At 38.9% G+C, this 21,165-nt stretch overlaps 1 pseudogene; it reads right to left on the bottom strand.

Annotated features, from left to right (window-relative positions):
* The window catches only part of LOC134738988 (double homeobox protein 4C-like), a 191,776-nt pseudogene extending 175,804 nt beyond the window's left edge, over window positions 1-15,972 (bottom strand).
* Between the last annotated feature and the right edge of the window lie 5,193 nt (window positions 15,973-21,165).

Genomic DNA, 21,165 nt, shown 5'->3' on the forward strand with positions numbered 1-21,165 from the left:
ATTCCACTTTCCGTTCCATTCTATTCCACATTCCATTGCCTTCCATCACACATAACGTTTCAAATTCCGTTCTATTCCATTCCACATTCCATTCATTTCCATCACACATTACATTCCAAATTCCTTAGCATTCCAGTACACGTTCCATTCCACGTTGCATTCCATTCCATCCCACATTCGATTCAATTTCATCACAAATTCCATTCCACATTCCATTCCACCTTCCATTCCATTCCATTCCACATTCCATTCCATTCCTTTTAACTTCCCATTCCATTCCATCACACATTCCATTACAAATTCCATTCCATTCCATTCTACATTCCATTTCATATTCCATTCCATTCCTTTCCACATTCCATTAAATTCTATTCCATATTGCATTGCATTCCATTCCTCATTACATTCCATTCCTTTCCAATTTCCATTCCACGTTCCATTCCACGTTCCATTCCATTCCACTCCACATTCCATATCACATTCCATTCCATTCCATTCCACATTCCATTCCATTCTGTTCCACATTGCATTCCATTTCATGCCACATTATATTCCATTCCTTTCCACGTTCCATTCCACGTTTCTTTCCACGTTCCTTTCCACGTTCCTTTCCACGTTCCATTCCACATTTCATTCTGTTCAATTTCATATTCCATTTCACATTCCATTCCATTCCATTCCAATGCACATTCCATTCCACTTTCCATTACATTCCATTACATTCCATTCCACGTTCGATTCCCTTCCATTCCACATTCCCTTCCATTCCATTCCATTCCACATTCCATTCCATTCCACTCCACGTTCCATTCCACTTTCCATTCCACGTTTCTTTCCATTCCATTCCACATTCCAATCCAAATTCCATTACACATTCCTCTCCATTCCTTTTTACATTCCATTCTGCATTCCATTCCATTGCATTCCATATTCCATTCAATTCCATTCCAAATTCCATTCCATTTAACATTCCATTCCATTCCACATTCCATTCCATTCCATTCCTGTCTATATTCCATTCCATTCCAGTCCACGTCCCTTTCCTTTATATTTCACATTCCATTCCATTCCATTCCCTTCCACATTCCAATCCATTCCACTCCACATTCCATTGCTTTACATTCCATCTTCCATTCCATTCCATTCCATTCCATTCCATTTCACATTCCGTTCAAATCCATTCCATTCTGCATTTCAATCCATTCCATTCCTTTCCATTCCACATTCCATTCCACATTCCATTCTACATTCCGTTGCTTTCCATTCCATTCCATTTCACATTCCATTCCATTCAATTCCACATTCCATTCCATTCCATTCCATTCCAATGCATGTTCGATTCCTTTCCATTTCACGTTCCATTCCACACTCCATTCCATTCCATTCCCTTCCATTCCACATTCCATTCCATTTCATTCCATATTCCATTCCACATTCCATACCACCTTCCATTCTATTATATTCCACACTCCATTCTACATTCCTGTCAAAATTCCAATCCTTTCCATTCCACATTCCATTGCACGTTCCTTTCCATTCCATTCCACATTTCATTCCACATTCCATAACATTCCATTACACGTTCCATTCCACGTTCCATTCCATTCCATTCCACATTGCATTACATTTAACTCAACATTCCATTCTATTCCATTCCTCATTCCATTCCACTCCATTCCATTCCCCATTCCATTTCACTCATTCCACATTCCATTCCATTCCATTCCACATTCCTTTCCATTCCATTCTAATCCTTTCCACATTCCATTCCATTCCGTTCCATTCCACTTTCAATTCCACGTTCCATTCCACTTTCCATTCCTCATTCCATTTCACATTGCATACCAAATTCCATTCCATTGCATTCCAAATTCTATTTCCTTTTATTCCATATTACATTTCATTCCATTCCATTCCACATTCCATTCCAGTTTCCATTCCATTCCATTCCAAAATCCATTCCACATTTCATTCCATTCCATTCCATTCCATTCCATGACACATTCCATTGCATTCCCTTCCATTCCATTACTCATTCCATTCCACATTCCATTCCAAAATCCATTCCACTTTCAATTCCATTCCATTTCATTCCATTCCATTCCACATTCCATTCAATTCCATTACACATTCCATTGCATTCCATTTAATTCCATTTCACATTCCATTCCATATTTCATTCCATTCCATTCCACAATCCTTTACTCATTCCAGTCCATTCCTTTCAACTCCACTCCATTCCACATTACATTCCACATTTTATTCCACAATCCATTCCACATTCCATTCCATTCCATTCCACATTCCATTCTATTCAATTCCACATTCCATTCCTTTCCATTCCACATTCCATTCCTCATTCCCCTCCATTCCATTCCACATTCCATTCCTCATTACATTCAATTCCATTCCACATTCCACTCCATTCCATTACATTCCACATTCCATTCCATTCCATTCCATTCCACATCCCACACCCTTCCATTCCACATTGCACTCCATTCCATTCCATTCCACATTCCATTCCATTCCATTCCTCATTCCATTCCACTTTCCTTTCCTCATTCCATTCCATTCCACTCCACATTCGATTCTTTTCCGTTCCACATTCCATTGCACATTCCATTGCATTCGTTTCCACATTACTCTCCATTCCATACCATTCCACATTCCAATCCATTGCATTCAACATTCCATTCCACCTTCCACTTCATTCATTTCCACATTCCATTCCACAATCCTTGCCATATTCCATTCCGTTCCATTCCAGATTCCACTCCATTCAATTCCAAACAACATTCCCTTCCATTCCGTTCCACATTCCGTTGCATAGAATTCATAGTCCATTCCATTTTATTCCACTTTCCATTCCATTCTATTCCACGTTCCATTACACATTACATTCCACTTTCCATTCCATTCCATTCCACATTCCATTCCACATTTCAAGCCATTGCATTCCACATTCCATTCTAAGTTCCATTCCATTCCATTCCACATTCCATTCCATTATATTCCATATTCCATTCCATTACATTTCATATTCCATTCCATTCCATTACACATTCAATTCCACTCCATTCCACTTTCCAATCCATTCCATTCCACATTCCATTCCATTCCATTCTACGTTCCATTCCACTTCCCATTCCATTTTCCACTCCACGTTCCATTCCACTTTCCACTCCACGTTCCATTCCATTAAATTCCATGTTCAATTTTATGTTCCATTCCACTTTCCATTCCACGTTCCCTTCCACGTTGCATTCCACATTCCTTTCCACGGTCCATTCCACGTTCCCTTCCACGTTCCACTCCACGTTCCATTCCACATTCCATTCTACTTTCCATTCCATTCCTTTCCATTCCATTCCACATTCCATTCCATTCCATTCCATTCCTCAATCCACTCCATTCCATTCCAAATTCCATTACACATTCCATTCCATTCCATTTCAAATTCCATTCCATTCTATTCCACCTTCCACTACATTCCATTCCACTCCACATTCCATTCCATTCAATTCCATTCCAGATTCCTTTCCATGACATTTCACATTCCGTTGCATTGCATTCTACATTCAATTCCACATTCAATTCCATTCATTCCTTTCCATTCCATTCCAATTTCCATTCCGTATTCCATTCCATTCCATTCCACATTCCATTCCATTCCATTCCACATTCCTTTCCATATTTAGTTCCTTTCCATTCCATTCTATTCCACATTCCATTCCATTCCATTCCTTTCTAAATTCCAATCCATTCCATTCCACATTCCATTCCATTCCATTTCACATTCCCTTCCATTCCATTCCATATCCCATTCTGTTCCATTCCTTTCCATTCCATTCCACATTTTATTCCATTGCATTCCATTCCACATTCAATTACACTCCATTCCATTCCAGATTTCTTTCCATTCCATACCACATACCATTCCATTCCCTTCCATTTTACATTCCACATTCTTTTCCATTCCATTCCACATTCCGTTCCACTCCATTCCATTCAAATCCACATTCCATTCCATTCCATTACAAATTCCATTCCATTCCATTACACATTCAATTCCAGTCCATACCACATTCCAATCAATTCCATTACATACTATTCCATTCCACATTCCATTCCATTACTTTCCTTTCCAAAATGCATCCCTTTCCATTCCTCTTTCCATTCCATACCATTCCATTCCACATTCCATTCCCCTCCATTTCATATTCCACTCCATTCCTTTCCACATTCCCTTCCACTTTGCATTCCATTCCTTTCCACATTCCATTCATTTCCATTTCTCATTGCATTCCATATTCCTTTCCATTCCATTTCACATTCCATTCAATTATATTCCAAAATCCGTTCCATATTCCATTCCATTCCATTCCACATTGCACTCCACATTCCATTCCATTCCATTCCACATTCCATTCAATTCCTTTCCATTCCTTTCCATTACTTTCCATTCCACATTCCCTTCCTTTCCCTTCCATTCATCAATGCACTCCATTCCATTCCACATTCCATTCCATTCCATTCCAAACCATTTCAAAGTCCATTCCATAACATTCCGTTCCATTCCACATTCCGTTCCATTCCATTCCACATTCCTTTCCATTCCATTCCACGTTTTATACCCCGTTCCATTCCACGTTCCTTTCCATTCCATTCCACATTCCATTCCACATTCCATTCCATTCCATTTTAAATTCCATTCCTTTCCATTCCACTTTCCATTCCATTTCATTCCACATTCCATTCCATTCCTTTTCGCATTCCTTTCCTTTCCATTCCACATTACTTTCCATATTCCATTCCATTCCATTCCATTCCACATTCCATTCCATGTTCTCTTCCACGTTCCATTCCATTCCATTCCAGTTTCCATTCCACATTCCCTTCCATTACTTTTCACATTCCATTCCATTCCATTCCACATTCCATTCCACATTCAATTCCATTCCATTCCACATTCCATTCCATTCCATTCCATTCCACATTCATTTCCATTACATTCCACTTTCCATTCCGCAATCCCTTCCATTCCATTCCGTTCCATTCCATTCCATTCCATTCCATTCCATTCCATTCTATTCCTTTCCATTCCATTAAACATTCCATTGCATTCCATTCCACTCCAAATTCCATTCCATTCCATACCACATTCCATTCCACATTCCATTCTACATTTCATTCCATTCCATTCCACATTCTATTCAATTCCATTCCACATTCCATTCCACATTCCATTCTACATTCCCTTTCATTCCTTTCCACTTTCCATTCAATTCCATTCCACATTCCTTTCCTTTCCATTCCACGTTCCATTCCTGACTGAATTCCATTCCATTCCACATTCCATTCCATTCCAAACTTTCCACATTCTATTCCATTCCTTTTTGCATTGCATTCCATTCCATTCCACATTCCATTCCATTACTTCTCACATTTCATTCCATTCTATTTCACTTTGCATTCCACATTCCATTCCATTCAATTCCACATTCCATTCCACTTTCCATTACACATTCCATTTCTTTCCATTCCACATTCCATTTCACATTCCATTCCTTTCCATTGCATTCCATTCCAAATTCCATTCTATTCCCTTCCACATTCAATTCCATTCTATTCCACATTCCATTCCATTCCATTCAATTACATTACTTTCCTTTCCACATTCCACTCCATCCCATTCCATTCCACATTCCATTCCTTTCCATAGTCTATTCTGCTCCATTCCACATTCCATTCCTTTGCATTCCACATTCCATTCCATTTAATTCCACATTCCATTCCACGTTCCATTCCTTTCCATTCCACATTGCTTTTCACATTCCATTTCTTTCCATACCATGTTCCATTCCATTCCATTCCACATTCCAATGCATTTTATTCCGCATTCCATTCCATTCTTTTCCATTGCATTCCATTCCACATTCCATTCCATTCAATTACATTCCGTAATCCATTCCATTCCATTCCACATTCGATTCCATTCTATTCCACTTTACATTCCTTTCCATTTTACATTCCTTTCCTTTCCATTCCATGTTCTATTCCATTGCTTTCCAAATTCCATTGAATTCCACTGCACATTCCATTCCATTTCATTTTCCATTAAATTCCATTCCTTTCCAACTCACATTCAATTCCAATACGTTTCATATGCCATTGCTTTCCATTCCAAATTACATTCCACATTGCATTCCACATTCCATTCTACCTACCATTCCACATTCCATTCCATTCCATTCCACGTTCCACTCCATTACATTCCATTCCAAATTCCATTCAATTCCATTCCATTCCATTCCATATTCCCTTCCATTCCATTCCTCTTTATATTCCACATTCCACTCCATTCCAGTCTGCATTCCATTTCATTCCTTTACACATTCCATTACATTCCATTTCATGTTCCATTGCACATTCCACTCCATTTTCTTCCGCATTCCATTCTATTCCATTCCAAAATTCATTCCATTCCACAATGCATTCCATTCCATTCCACGTTCCATTCCCTTCCATTGCTTTCCACATTCCATACCACATTCCTTTCCATTCCAGTCCACATTCCATTCAATTCCATTCCATTCCTCATTCCATTCCATTCCATTCAACACTCCATTCCGTTCCATTCCTCAATCCATTCCGTTCCTTTCCACATTCCATTCCATTCCATTCCACGTTCCATTCCACATTCCAGTCCATTCCTTTCCACATTCCATTCATTTCCTTTCCACATTCCATTCCATTCCATTCCACATAGCATTCCACATTACAATCCATTCCTTTGCACTTTCCATTCCTTTCAATTCCTTTCCTTTCCACATTGCAGTCCATTCCATTCCATTCCACATTGCATTGCATTCCATTCCACTTTCCATCCCATTCATTTCCTTTCCATTCCATTCCACATTCCATTCCATTCCATTCTATTCTGTTCCTAATTTCATTCCACATTCCATTCCCTTCCATTCCATTCTATTCCACTTTCCATTCCACATTCCATTCGATTCCACATTGCATTCCACATTCCATTCTACATTGCATTCCACATTCCACTCCATTCCATTCCATTGGACATTCCATTCCATTCCATTCCATTCCACATTTCTTTCCATATTCCATTTCATTCATTGCGCATTTCATTCCACGTTCTATTCCACATTGCATTCCAAGCTCCAATAAATTCTATTCCCTATTCCATTCCACATTCCATTCCATTAAATTCCACTTTCCATTACACATTCCATTCCATTCCTTTCCGTATTCTTCTCCATTCCATTGCATTCCTCATTCCACTAATTTCCATTACACATTCAGTTCCACCTTCCACTTCATTCCTTTGCACATTCCATTCCACATTCCATTCCACATTCCATTCCACATTCCATTCCGTTCCATTCCACATTCCATTCAATTCCATTCCATACCGCATTCCATCTCATTCCATTCCACATTCCATTCCATTCCATTTCCATTTAAATTTCATTCCAATCCATTCCATTCTACATTCCTTTGCATTGCATTCCACATTCCATTCCATTCCATTCCACGTTCCATTCCATTCCATTCCACGTTCAATTCCATTACATTCCACGTTCCATTCCACATACTATTTCACATTCCATTCCACTTTCGATTCCATTCAATTCCACATTCCATTCCATTAAATTCCACATTAATTTCCTCATTCCTATTCATTACATTCCACATTTCATTCAACATTACATTCCATTCCACATTCCACTCTATTCCATTCCGCATTCCATTCCACATTCCACTCATCATTCCACTTCATTCCATTCCACATTCCATTACCCATTGCATTCCACATTCCATTCCGTTCCATTCCACGTTCCATTCCACATTCCAGTCCATTCCTTTCCACATTCCATTCATTTCCTTTCCACATTCCATTCCATTCCATTCCACATACCATTCCACATTACAATCCATTCCTTTGCACTTTCCATTCCTTTCAATTCCTTTCCTTTCCACATTGCAGTCCATTCCATTCCATTCCACATTGCATTGCATTCCATTCCACTTTAAATCCCATTCATTTCCTTTCCATTCCATTCCACATTCCATTCCATTCCATTCTATTCTGTTCCTAATTTCATTCCACATTCCATTCCCTTCCATTCCATTCTATTCCACTTTCCATTCCACATTCCATTCGATTCCACATTGCATTCCACATTCCATTCTACATTGCATTCCACATTCCACTCCATTCCATTCCATTGGACATTCCATTCCATTCCACATTTCTTTCCATATTCCATTTCATTCATTGCGCATTTCATTCCACGTTCTATTCCACATTGCATTCCAAGCTCCAATAAATTCTATTCCCTATTCCATTCCACATTCCATTCCATTAAATTCCACTTTCCATTACACATTCCATTCCATTCCTTTCTGTATTCTTCTCCATTCCATTGCATTCCTCATTCCACTAATTTCCATTACACATTCAGTTCCACCTTCCACTTCATTCCTTTGCACATTCCATTCCACATTCCATTCCACATTCCATTCCGTTCCATTCCACATTCCATTCAATTCCATTCCATACCGCATTCCATCTCATTCCATTCCACATTCCATTCCATTCCATTTCCATTTAAATTTCATTCCAATCCATTCCATTCTACATTCCTTTGCATTGCATTCCACATTCCATTCCATTCCATTCCATTCCACGTTCCATTCCATTCCATTCCACGTTCAATTCCATTACATTCCACGTTCCATTCCACATACTATTTCACATTCCATTCCACTTTCGATTCCATTCAATTCCACATTCCATTCCATTAAATTCCACATTAATTTCCTCATTCCTATTCATTACATTCCACATTTCATTCAACATTACATTCCATTCCACATTCCACTCTATTCCATTCCGCATTCCATTTCACATTCCACTCATCATTCCACTTCATTCCATTCCACATTCCATTACCCATTGCATTCTACATTCCTTTCCATGCCATTCCACTTTACACTCCATTCCATTCCATTCCATTCCAAGTTCCATTCCAGATTCCATTCCACTTTCCATTCCACATTCCATTATAGGTTCCATTCCTTTCTATTTCACATTCCATTCCACATTCCATTCCATTCCACGTTCCATTCCACATTCCATTCCATTCCATTATACATTGCCCTCCATTACATTCAATTCCACTTTCCATTAGATTCCTTTACACTTCCCATTCCTTTCCATTCCACGTTCCTTTCCATTCCGTTCCATGTTCCTTTCCACATTCCAATCCATTCCATTCAACATTCCATCCCACATTCATTATGTTCCATTCTACATTCCATTCCATTCCATTCCAATTTCCTTTCCATTCCAATCCACATTCCGTTCCATTCCATTCCATTCCGCGTTCCATTCCATTCCATTCCACATTAAATTCAAATTTCCGTTCCATTCCATTCAACATTCCTTTCCACATTCAATTCCATTGCATTCCACATGCCATTCCTCTGTCCATTCCATTCCAATCCAGATTCTATTCCAAATTCCATTCCATTCCATTCAAAATTCAACTCCACTTTCCACTCCATTCCATTCCACATTGCATTCCACATTCCATTCCATTCCATTGCAAATTTTATTCCATTCAGTTTAATTCCAATCCACATTACATTCCATTCCATTCCTCATTAAATTCCATTCCATTCAATTCCATAGCAAATTCTATTCCATTCCATTTCTTTCCACATTCCTTTACACGTTCTATTCCACATTCCATTCCATTCCATTCCACAATCCATTCCCTTCCATTCCACATTCCTTTCCTTTCCATTCCATAACACATTCCATTCTATTCCATTCCACATTCCATTAAATTCCATTCAACATTCCATTCCATTCCATTACACATTCCATTCCACAATCCATTCCATTCGATTCCACATTACATTACATTCTGTTCCACATTACATTCCACATTCCATTCCATATTGCATTCCATTTCATTCAATTCCACATTACATTCCACATTCCATTCTATTTTGCATTCCATTTCATTCCAAGTTCCATTCCACGTTCCATTCCACGTTCCATTCCATTTCATTTCACATTCCATTCCATTCCATTCCACATTCCATTCCATTTCACCACGCGTTCCTTTCCACTTTCCATTCCATTCCATTCCACATTCCCTTTCACTCCATACCACATTCCTTTGCACATTCCTTTCAATTCCATTCCACGTTCCATTCCATTCCATATTCCATTCCATTAAACATTCCATTCCATTGCATTCCATTCAACTTTCCATTCTACATTCCATTCCATGCCATTCCACATTCCATTCCATCCAATTCCACACTCCATTCCATTCCAGTCCACATTCCTTTCCATTCCATACCATTCCAATTTCCTTTCCAATCCATTCCACATTCCATACCTTCCATTCCACATTCCATTGCATTCCGTTGCATTCCACATTCCATTCCAGTCCAGTCCACATTCAGTTCCATTCCATTGCATTCCGAATTCCATTCCATTGCATTTTACATTCCACTCCATATTCCATTCCATTCCACATTCCATTCAACATACCATTCCTTTCCATTCCCCATTCCATTCCATTCCAAATTCCATTTCTTGCCATTCCACACTCCGTTCCACTCCACAGTCTATTGCATTCCACTCCATTCCAGTCCATATTCAATTCCATTCCATTCCAGTCCACATTGCATTCCATTCCTTTCCATTCCACATTCCTTTCCATTCCGTTCCATTCCATTCCACATTCCATTCCACATTCCATTCTATTTCATTCCACGTTCCATTCCACATTCCATTCCGTTCCATTCAACATTCCATCCCATTTCATTCCACTTTCCATTCCATTTCATTCCACATTCCTTTCCATTCCATTCCACATTAAATTCCGCATTTCATTCCATTCCATTCCGCATTCCACTGCACATTCCATTTCACGTTCAATTCCACTTTCCATTCCACGTTCCATTCCGCATTCCATTCCATTCCATTCCACATTGCATTCCATTCTATTCCACATTCCATTCTAATTTCCGTTCCATTCCATTCTACATTCCATTCTATTCCATTACACGTTATATTGCATTCCATTCCACATTCCATCCCACTTTCCATTTCATTCCATTCCAAATTCCATTCCATTCCACATTCCATTACACATTCCATTCCATTGCATTCCAAATTCCATTCCATTCCAATTTCCTTTCCATTCCATTCCACATTCCATTCCATTCCATTGCATTCCACATTCCATGATATTCCATTGGACATTCCATTCCAAATTCCAAGCAATTACATTCCATTCCACATTCTATTCCATTCCATTCCACATTCCCTTAAACTTTGAAATAAATTCCAACCCACATTCCTTTGCAAATTCCATTCCATTCCATTCCACATTCCATTCCATTCCACAATCCATTCCTTTGCAATCCCCATTCCGTTGCATTCCATTCCATTCCACATTCCATTCCTTTCCAGTCCACAATCCATTCCTTTCCGTTTCATTCCACATTCCATTCCATTCCATTCCACATTCTATTCCACATTCCATTCCGTTATAATCCACACTCCATTCCACTCAATTTCACATTCGATTACATTCAATTCCACATTCCATTCCATTCCATTCAAGTCCAAATTTCATTCCATTCAATTCCACGTTTGATTCCATTCAATTCCACTTTCGATTCCATTCCATTCCTTTCAAGTCCACATTCTATTTCACATTCCATTCCATTACATTCCAAGCCACAGTCCTTTCGTTTCCATTCCATTCCACATTCCATTCCATTCCATTTCATATTCTATTCGATGTTCAATTCCACGTTCCATTGCATTCAATTCCACTTTCCATTCCACGTTCCATTCCACATTCCATTCCATGATCCACTCCACGTTCCATTACATATTCCATTCCACATTCGATTACATATTCCACTCCATTCCACTCTACATTCCATTGCAAATTCTGTTCCACATTCCATTCCACATTCAATCCCATTCCATTCCATATTCCATTCCACATACCATTCCATTCCTTTCCCTTCCATTCCACATTCCTTTCCACATTCCATTCCACGTTCCATTCCACGTTCCATTCCCCTTTCCTTTCCACATTTCATTCCATTCAATTCCATTCCTTTCACATTCCATTCCTCTTTCCATTCCATTGCATTACACGTTCCATTCCACTCCATTTCACATTCCATTCCATTACATTCAACATTACATTACATTCCACATTCCATTTCTTTTCCCATTCCATTCCATTTGATTCCATTCCATTAAAGTTTCCATTCCTTTCCATTCCACATTCCATTCCATTCCATTCCATATTGCATTCCACATTCCATTTCATTCCATTCCGTTCCATTCCACATTCCATTCGACCTTCTACTCCACATATCATTCCATTCCATTCCACATTCCATTCCATTCAAATACACTTTCCATTCCATTTCATTTCACTTACCATCCCATTCCATTCCATTCCATATTCCATTCCTTTCTATTCCACATTCAATTACATGTTCCATTCAACGTTTTACTCAACGGTCCATTCCACATTCCATTCCTCATTCACTTCCACATTAAATTCCACATTCCATTCCCTTCCATTCCTCATTCCATTCCACATTCCATTCCATTCTACTTTCCATTCCACTTTCCATTCCATTCCACATTCCATTAAATTCCATTCCGTTCCACGTCCCATTCCACATTGCATTCCATGAAATTTCACATTCCATTCAATTCCATTCCATTCCACATTCCATTCCATGATCCACTCCACGATCCATTACACATTCCATTCAACATTCTATTACATATTCCATTCCATTCCACTCTACATTCCATTGCAAATTCCATTCCACATTTCATTCCACTTTCAATCCCATTCCATTCCACATTGCATTCCACATTCCATTCCATTCAATTCCCTTCCATTCCACATTCCTTTCCACGTTCCATTCCACGTTCCATTCCACGTTCAATTCCACGTTCCATTCCACATTTTATTCCATTCCATTCCATTCCTTTCACATTCCATTCCGCTTTCCATTCCATTGCATTGCACATGCCATTCCATTGCATTTCACATTCCACTCCATTACATTCAACATTACATTACATTCCACATTCCATTCCTTTTCCCATTCCATTCCATTCAATTCCACATTCCATTCGATTCCATTCCTATCCAGTTTCCATTCCTTTCCATGCCACATTCCATTCCATTCCATTCCACATTGCATTCCGCATTCCATTTCATTCCATTCCATTCCATTCGGCATTCCAGTTGACATTCTATTCCACATTTCATTACATTCCATTCCACATTCCATTCCATTCAAATCCACTTTCCATTCCATTTCATTTCACATACCATTCCATTCCATCCCGTTCCATATGCCTTTCCTTTCTATTCCACATTCCATTCCACGTTCCATTCCACGTTCTACTCAACGGTCTATTCCACTTTCCATTCCTCATTCCATTCCACATTTCATTCCACATTCCATTCCCTTCCATTCCACATTCCATTCCACGTTCCATTCCGTTCCAATTTCCATTCCATTCCACATTACATTCCATTCCATTCCATTCCAAATTCCATTCCATTCCTTTCCACATACCATTCCATTTCATTCCAATTTACATTCCATTCCACATTCAATTCCATACCACTTTCCTTTCCTCATTTCATTCCACATTCCATTCCACATTCCATTCCATTCCATTCCACATTCCATTCTACTTGCCATTCCATTCCTTTCCTCATTCCATTCCACATTCGTTTCCATATTCCATTCCATTCCACGTCTCATTCCACATTCCATTCCACTTTCCCTTCCACATTCCATTCCATTCCTTTCCACGTTCCATTCCACATTACATTCCATTCGATTTCACATTCCATTCCATTTAATTCCGCTTTCCATTCCACATTCCGTTCCATTCCATTCCACAATCCATTCCTTTAAAGTGCACATTCCATTCCATTCAATTCCACATTCCTTTCCACATTCCATTCTATTCCATTCCACATTCCATTCCACATTAAATTCCATTTCATTCCATTAAACATTCCATTCCATTCCATTCCACTTTCCATTAGAGATAACATTCAATTCCACATTCCATTCCATTCTATTTCATTCCATTCCATTCCACGTTCCATTCCAATTTCCATTCCATTCCATTCCATTAGATTCCACAATCCATTCCAGTCCATTTCATATTCCATTCCATTCCATTCCACATTGCATACCATCCCATTCCATATTCCATTCCATTCCATTCCACATTCCATGCCATTGTATTCCATTTCATTCCTTTCCACGTTCCATTCCACCTTCCATTCCATTTCATTCCATTAGATTCCAAAATGCATTCCATTCCATTCTATATTCCATTCCATTCCATATTCCATTCCATTCCATATTCCATTCCATTCTATATTCCATTCCATTCCATATTCCATTCCATTCCATATTCCATTCCATATTCCATTCCATTCCATATTCCATTCCATATTCCATTTAATTCCATTCCATTGCATTCCATTCCACATTCTATTCCATTCCATTCCATTCCACATTGCATTCCATTCCATTCCATTCCATATTCGCTTCCTTTAAATTCCATTCCTTTCCAAATTTCCTTCCATTCCATTCAACATTCCATTCCATTCCATACCACATTCCAATGCATTCCTTTCCATTCCATTCCGTTACACATTCCATTACTTTCCATTCCTCATTCCATTCCATTCCACATTCGATTGCATTCCGTTTCATATTCCTTTCCATTCCATTCCACATTCCATTCCACATTGCCTTCCATTCCATTCCACGTTCCATTCCTTTCCATTTCACATTGCATTCCGTATTCCATTCCATTCCATTCCACGTTGCATTCAATTCCATTCCATTACTTTAAATTCCACATTCCATTTCATTCCATTCCATTCCGCATTCCATTCCATTCCATTCAATTCCATTCGATTCCATTCCAGATTCCATTCCATTAATTTCCATTCCATTCCATTCCAGATTCCATTCCCTTCCATTATATTCTGTAATCCACTCCATTCCATTCCACATTCCGTTCCCTTCCATTCCATTCCATTTCAAATTGCATTCCATTCGTTTCCATTCCTTTCCACTTTCCATTCCATTCCATTCCACATTCCATTCCATCCCATTCCACATTCTATTCCATTTTACATTCCATTCCACATTCGATTCCATTCCATTGCACATTCCATTCTATTCCATTCCACATTCAATTCCATTCGTTTTCCCATTCCTTTGCATTCCATTCCACATTCAATTCCACATATCTTTACATTCCGTTCCACATTCCATTCCGTGTTCCCGTGCGTTGAATTCCATTCCGTTCCATTCCATTCCATTCCCTTCCTTTCCGTTGAATTCCACATTCGATTGCATTCCTTTCCATTCCACATTATATTCCATTCCATTCTATTCCATTCCGTATTCCGTTCCATTCTATTCCATTCCATTCCACAATCCTTTCCATTCCATTCCACATTCCATTACATTACATACCACATTTCTTTCCACATTCCATTCCATTCCATTCCACATTCCATTCGACTTTCCATTCCTTTCCATTCCACATTCCACTCAATTCCATTCCATATTCCATTCCATATTCCATTTCACATTCCATTCCATTCGTTTCCATTGCAATTCACATTCCATTCCATTCCATTCCACATTCCATTCCGTTCCACATTCTACTCCATTTCACATTCCATTGCACATTCCATTCCATTCCATTTCACCCTACATTCCATTCCATTCCACATTCCATTCTAATCCATTGCACACTCCTTTCTACATTACATTAGACATGGCATTAATTTCCTTTCGACATTCGATTCCACATTCCATTCCGCATTCCATTACAAATTCCATTCCAAATTCCTTTCCATTCCATTTAACATTCCATTCCGCATCTCATTTTATTCCTTTTCACATTCCATTCCATATTCCATTCCATTCCATTCCGTATTACATTCGATTCCATTCCGCATTACTTTCCATTCCATTACGTTCAATTCCCCATTCTATTCCATTCTATTCTTTTCTACATTCCGTGTCATTCCATTACACATTTCATTTCTTTAAATTCCATTCCATTCCACATTCCATTCCAATCCGTTCCATTACATTCCATTCCAAATTCCATTCCACATTCCATTCCATTGCATTCCATTCCACTCCACTTTCCATTCCACATTCCATTCCATTCCACATTGCATAACACATTCCTTTCTACATTCCATTTCAAATTCCACTCCATTCCATTCTACATTCCATTCCACATTCCACTCCATCCCATTCCATTCCACATTTCATTCCATTCCATCCGTCTTTGTTTCCATTTTCCATTCCATTCATTACACATTCCATTCCACATTCCTTTCCAGGTTCCATTCCACGTTCCATTAATTCCATTTCACATTCCATTCCATTCCATTCCACATTCTATTCCGCATTCCATTCCACTCCTTTCCACATTCCTCTCCATTCCATACTATTTCACATTCCACTCCATTCCATTCAAAAATCCATTCCACATTCCACTACATTCCTTTCTACTTTGCATTCCGCATTCCATCCCACATTCCGTTCCACTTTCCATTCCCTTCCCTTCCACTTTCCATTCTATTCCATTCCATTCCGCATTCCATTCCATTCGATTCTACGTTCCATTCAATTGCATTTCAATTTCCATTTAATTGCATTCCATTCCATTCCACATTGCTTTGCATTCCATTCCACACTCCATTCCATTCCATTCCATGTTACATTCCATTCCATTCGATGTTGCATTCCACATTCGATTCCACATTCCATTCCACTTTCCATTCCATTCCATTCCACGTTGCTCTCCATTCCATTCCATTCCACATTCCACTCCATTGCATTCCACATTCCATTCCATCCAATTCCAAATTACATTCCACATTCCATTCCACTTTGTATTCCACATTCCATTCTCGGTTCCATTCCTTTCCATTTCATATTCTATTCCACTTTCCATTTCATTCCATTCCTCATTCCATTCCACATTCCATTCAATTCACTTCCACATTCCATTTCTATACATTCCACCTTCCATTCCATTGCATTCCACCTTCCATTTCATTACATTCCACATTGCATTCCTTTCCATTTCACTTTCCATTCCACGTTCTATTCCACTTTCCACTCCATGGTCCATTCCTTTCCATTCCAAGTTCCACTCCACATTCCATTCTACCTTCTGTTCCATTCCATTCCGCATTATATTCCATTCCAAATTCCATTCTACATTACATTAGATTCCATTCCACATTCCACTCAATTCTATTCTACATTCCACTCCACATTCCACTCTATGTTCCATTACACTTCATACCACATTGCTTTCAATTTCATTCGACATTCCATTCCATTCCGTTCTACATTCCAGGCCTTTCATTTTCACTTTCCATTCCATTAAATTCCACATTCAATTCCACATTCCATTCCATTCCATTCCCTTCCACATTCCCTTCCATTCCATTCCACATTACATTCCATTACTTTTCACATTCCATCCCATTCCATTACACATTCCATTCCATTCTACAATCCGTTGCATTCCATTCCACATTCCATTCTCCATTCCCTTACATTCCATTCCATTCCATTCCATTCCATGGCAATACACATTCCATTCCATTCCATTCCATTCCACAATCTATTCCATTTCATTCCATTCAATATTCCTTTCCATTCCATTCCATTAATTTCTGCAATCCATTCCATTCCATTCCACATTCCATTCCATTCCTTTTCATTTTCCATTCCACTTCATTCCACTTTCCATTCCATATTCCATTCCATTCCATTCCACATTCCTTTGCATTCCATTCCCCATTCCATTATCCATTCGCTTCCTCTCCATTCGATTCCATTGCATTCCTCATTCGTTTCCATTCCATTCCACACCACATTTCTTTCCATTCCATTCCATTGCATATTCCACTCCATTCCATTCCCTATTCCATTCCATTCCATTCCATTCCATTCTAAAATACATTCCAATTCATTCCATATTCTATTCCATTCCATACCACATTCCATTCCATTCCATTCCACATTCCATTCTACATTCCATTCCATTCTATTCCACCTTCCATCCAATTCCATTCCACATTCCATTCCAGTTTCCATTCCAAATTCCATTCCACATTCCATTCCACATTCCATTCAATTGCATTCCACATTCCATTCCACATTCCATTCTACATTTCATTCCATTCCATACTACATTGCATTCATTTCCATTCCAAATTCCATTCCATTCCACATTCCATTCCATTCCATTCCACGTTCCAATTCTCATTCAATTCCATTCCATTCCATTCCGTTCCATTGCATTACTATTTCCATTCCATTACATTCCATGCCACAATCCATTCCATTCCATTCCATATTCCAATCCATTCCATTCCATTCAATGCCACAATCCATTCCATTCCATTCCTTTTCACTTTCCATTCCAATGCATTCCACTTTTCATTCCACATTCCATTCCATTCCATTCCATTCCACATTCCATTCCATTCCATTCCATTCTGCATTTCTTTCGAATCCATTCCACATTCCATTCTCCATTCCCTTCCATTCCATTCCATTCCATTCGATTCTTTTGCATTCCTCATTCTTTCCATTCCATTCCATTCCATTTGATTCCATTGCATGCCACATTCCTTTCCATTCCATTCCATTCCACAATCCATTCCTTTCCATTCCGTTCCATATTCCATTCCATAAAATTTCATATTCTATTCTATTCCATTCCATTCCATTCTACAACCCATTCCAATCCTTTCCATATTCCATTCAATTCTATACCACATTCCTTTCCACATTCCATTCCATTCCATTCCACATATCATTCTACATTCCATTCCATTCCGCATTCCATTCCACAATTCTTTCCATTACATTCCACATTCAATTCAATTCCATTCCACATTCCAATCCATTGCATTTCATATTCCATTCCATTCCTTTCCATTCCAGTCCACATTCCATTCCATTTCACATTTCATTCCATTCAATTCCACATTCCATTCCAAATTACCTTCCATTCCATTGCACATTTCATTCCATTCCTTTCCACATTCGATTCCACATTCCATTCCACATTCCATTCCAAATTCCATTCCATTACATTTCACATTCCATTCCAGATTTCATTCCAATCCATTCCACATTCCGTTCCATTCCATTCAATCCCATTCAACATTCCGCTTCATTCCATTCCGCATTCCATTAAAATCCATTTCTTTCCATTCCAATCCAAATTCCATTCCACAGTCCATTCCATTCCACTGCACATTGCGTTCCATGTTCCATTCCACATTCCAATCCACGTTCCATTCCATTCCATTCCACATTCCTTTCCACATTCCATTCCAATCCAGGCCACATTCCATTCCACATTCCACTCCATTGCTTTCCACGTTCAATTTCATTCCATTCCACATTCCATTCCACATTCCACTCCATTCCTTTACACATCCCATTCCACATCCCATTCCATATCCCATTCCATATCCCATTCCACATTCCATTCCACATTCCATTCCATTCCATTCCATATTCCACTCCATTCCATTCCACATTCCACTCCATTCCATTCCACATTGCATTCCATTCCATTCCACATTCCTTTGCATTCCACTCCATTCCATTCCACATTCCATTACGTTACGTTCCACATTCCTTTCCATTCCATTCCACAACCTATTCCATTCTATTCCATTCGAAATTCCATTCCATTCAATTCTGCATTCCATTCCATTCCATTCCGAATTCCATTCAAATTCCCTTCCATTCCTTTCCACATTCCAATCTTTCCGTTTCATTCCATTCCACATTACATTCCACATTCTCTTCCACTCCATTCCACATTCCATTCCTTTCCATTCCATTCCATTCTATATTCAATTCAATTCCATTCCACATTCCATTCCTTTCCATTCCACATTCAATTGCATTACATTCCATATTCCATTCCATTCCATTCCATTCCATTACACATTCCATTCCATTCCATACTTCTACACATTCCATTTCATTGCATTGCACATTCAATTCCTTTCCATTCCATTCCATTCCACATACCATTCCATTCCATTAAATTCCACATTCCACTTCATTGCATTCCTTTCCATTCCACATTGCATTAAACATTCCATCGCATTCCACATTCCATTCCACAATCCATTCCAATCCATTTCACACTCCATTCCATTCCTTTCCGTTCCACTTTTCTATTCCACTTTCCATTCCATTCCACATCCCATTCCACATTCCATTCCATTCCATTCCACCTACCCTTCCACATTCCATTCTTTTCCATTCCACATTCCATTCCATTCCAATCCATATTCCATTACATTCCATTCCAATCCATATTCCATTCCTTTCCATTCCATGTTGCATTCCATTCCTTTCCACGTTGCACTCCATTCCATCCCACATTCCATTCCAAATTCAATTCCATTCTATTCCACCTTCCATTCCACATTCTTTTCCATTCCATTTCACATTCCATTCCAATTTCCATTCCATTCCATTCCACGGTTCACTGCACATTCCCTTCCATTCCATTCCAGTCAACACTCCATTCCATTCCAATCCATTCCACATTCCATTCCATTCCATTCGATTCCACTTTTCATTCCACATATCATTCCATTCCATTCCGCATTCCATTCCATATAGCATTCCACATTCTTTTCCACATTCTTTCCATTGCATTCCACATTCCATTCCACATTCCATTCCATATTCCAGTCCATTCAATTCCACATTCCATTCCATTCCAGATTCCATTACAAATTCCATTCCATTGCATTCCACATACCGTTCCACATTCCACTCCATTTCATTCCACATTCCTTTCAACATTCCATTCCATTCCATTCCACATTGCATTCCACATTATGTTCCATTCCATTCCACATTCCATTCCACATTGCATTCCATTCCATTCTATTCCACATTCCATTCCACATTCCATTCCATTGCATTGCACAT

The sequence above is a fragment of the Pongo pygmaeus genome, chromosome 22 (assembly GCF_028885625.2).
Source record: "Pongo pygmaeus isolate AG05252 chromosome 22, NHGRI_mPonPyg2-v2.0_pri, whole genome shotgun sequence".
NCBI lineage: Eukaryota > Metazoa > Chordata > Mammalia > Primates > Hominidae > Pongo > Pongo pygmaeus.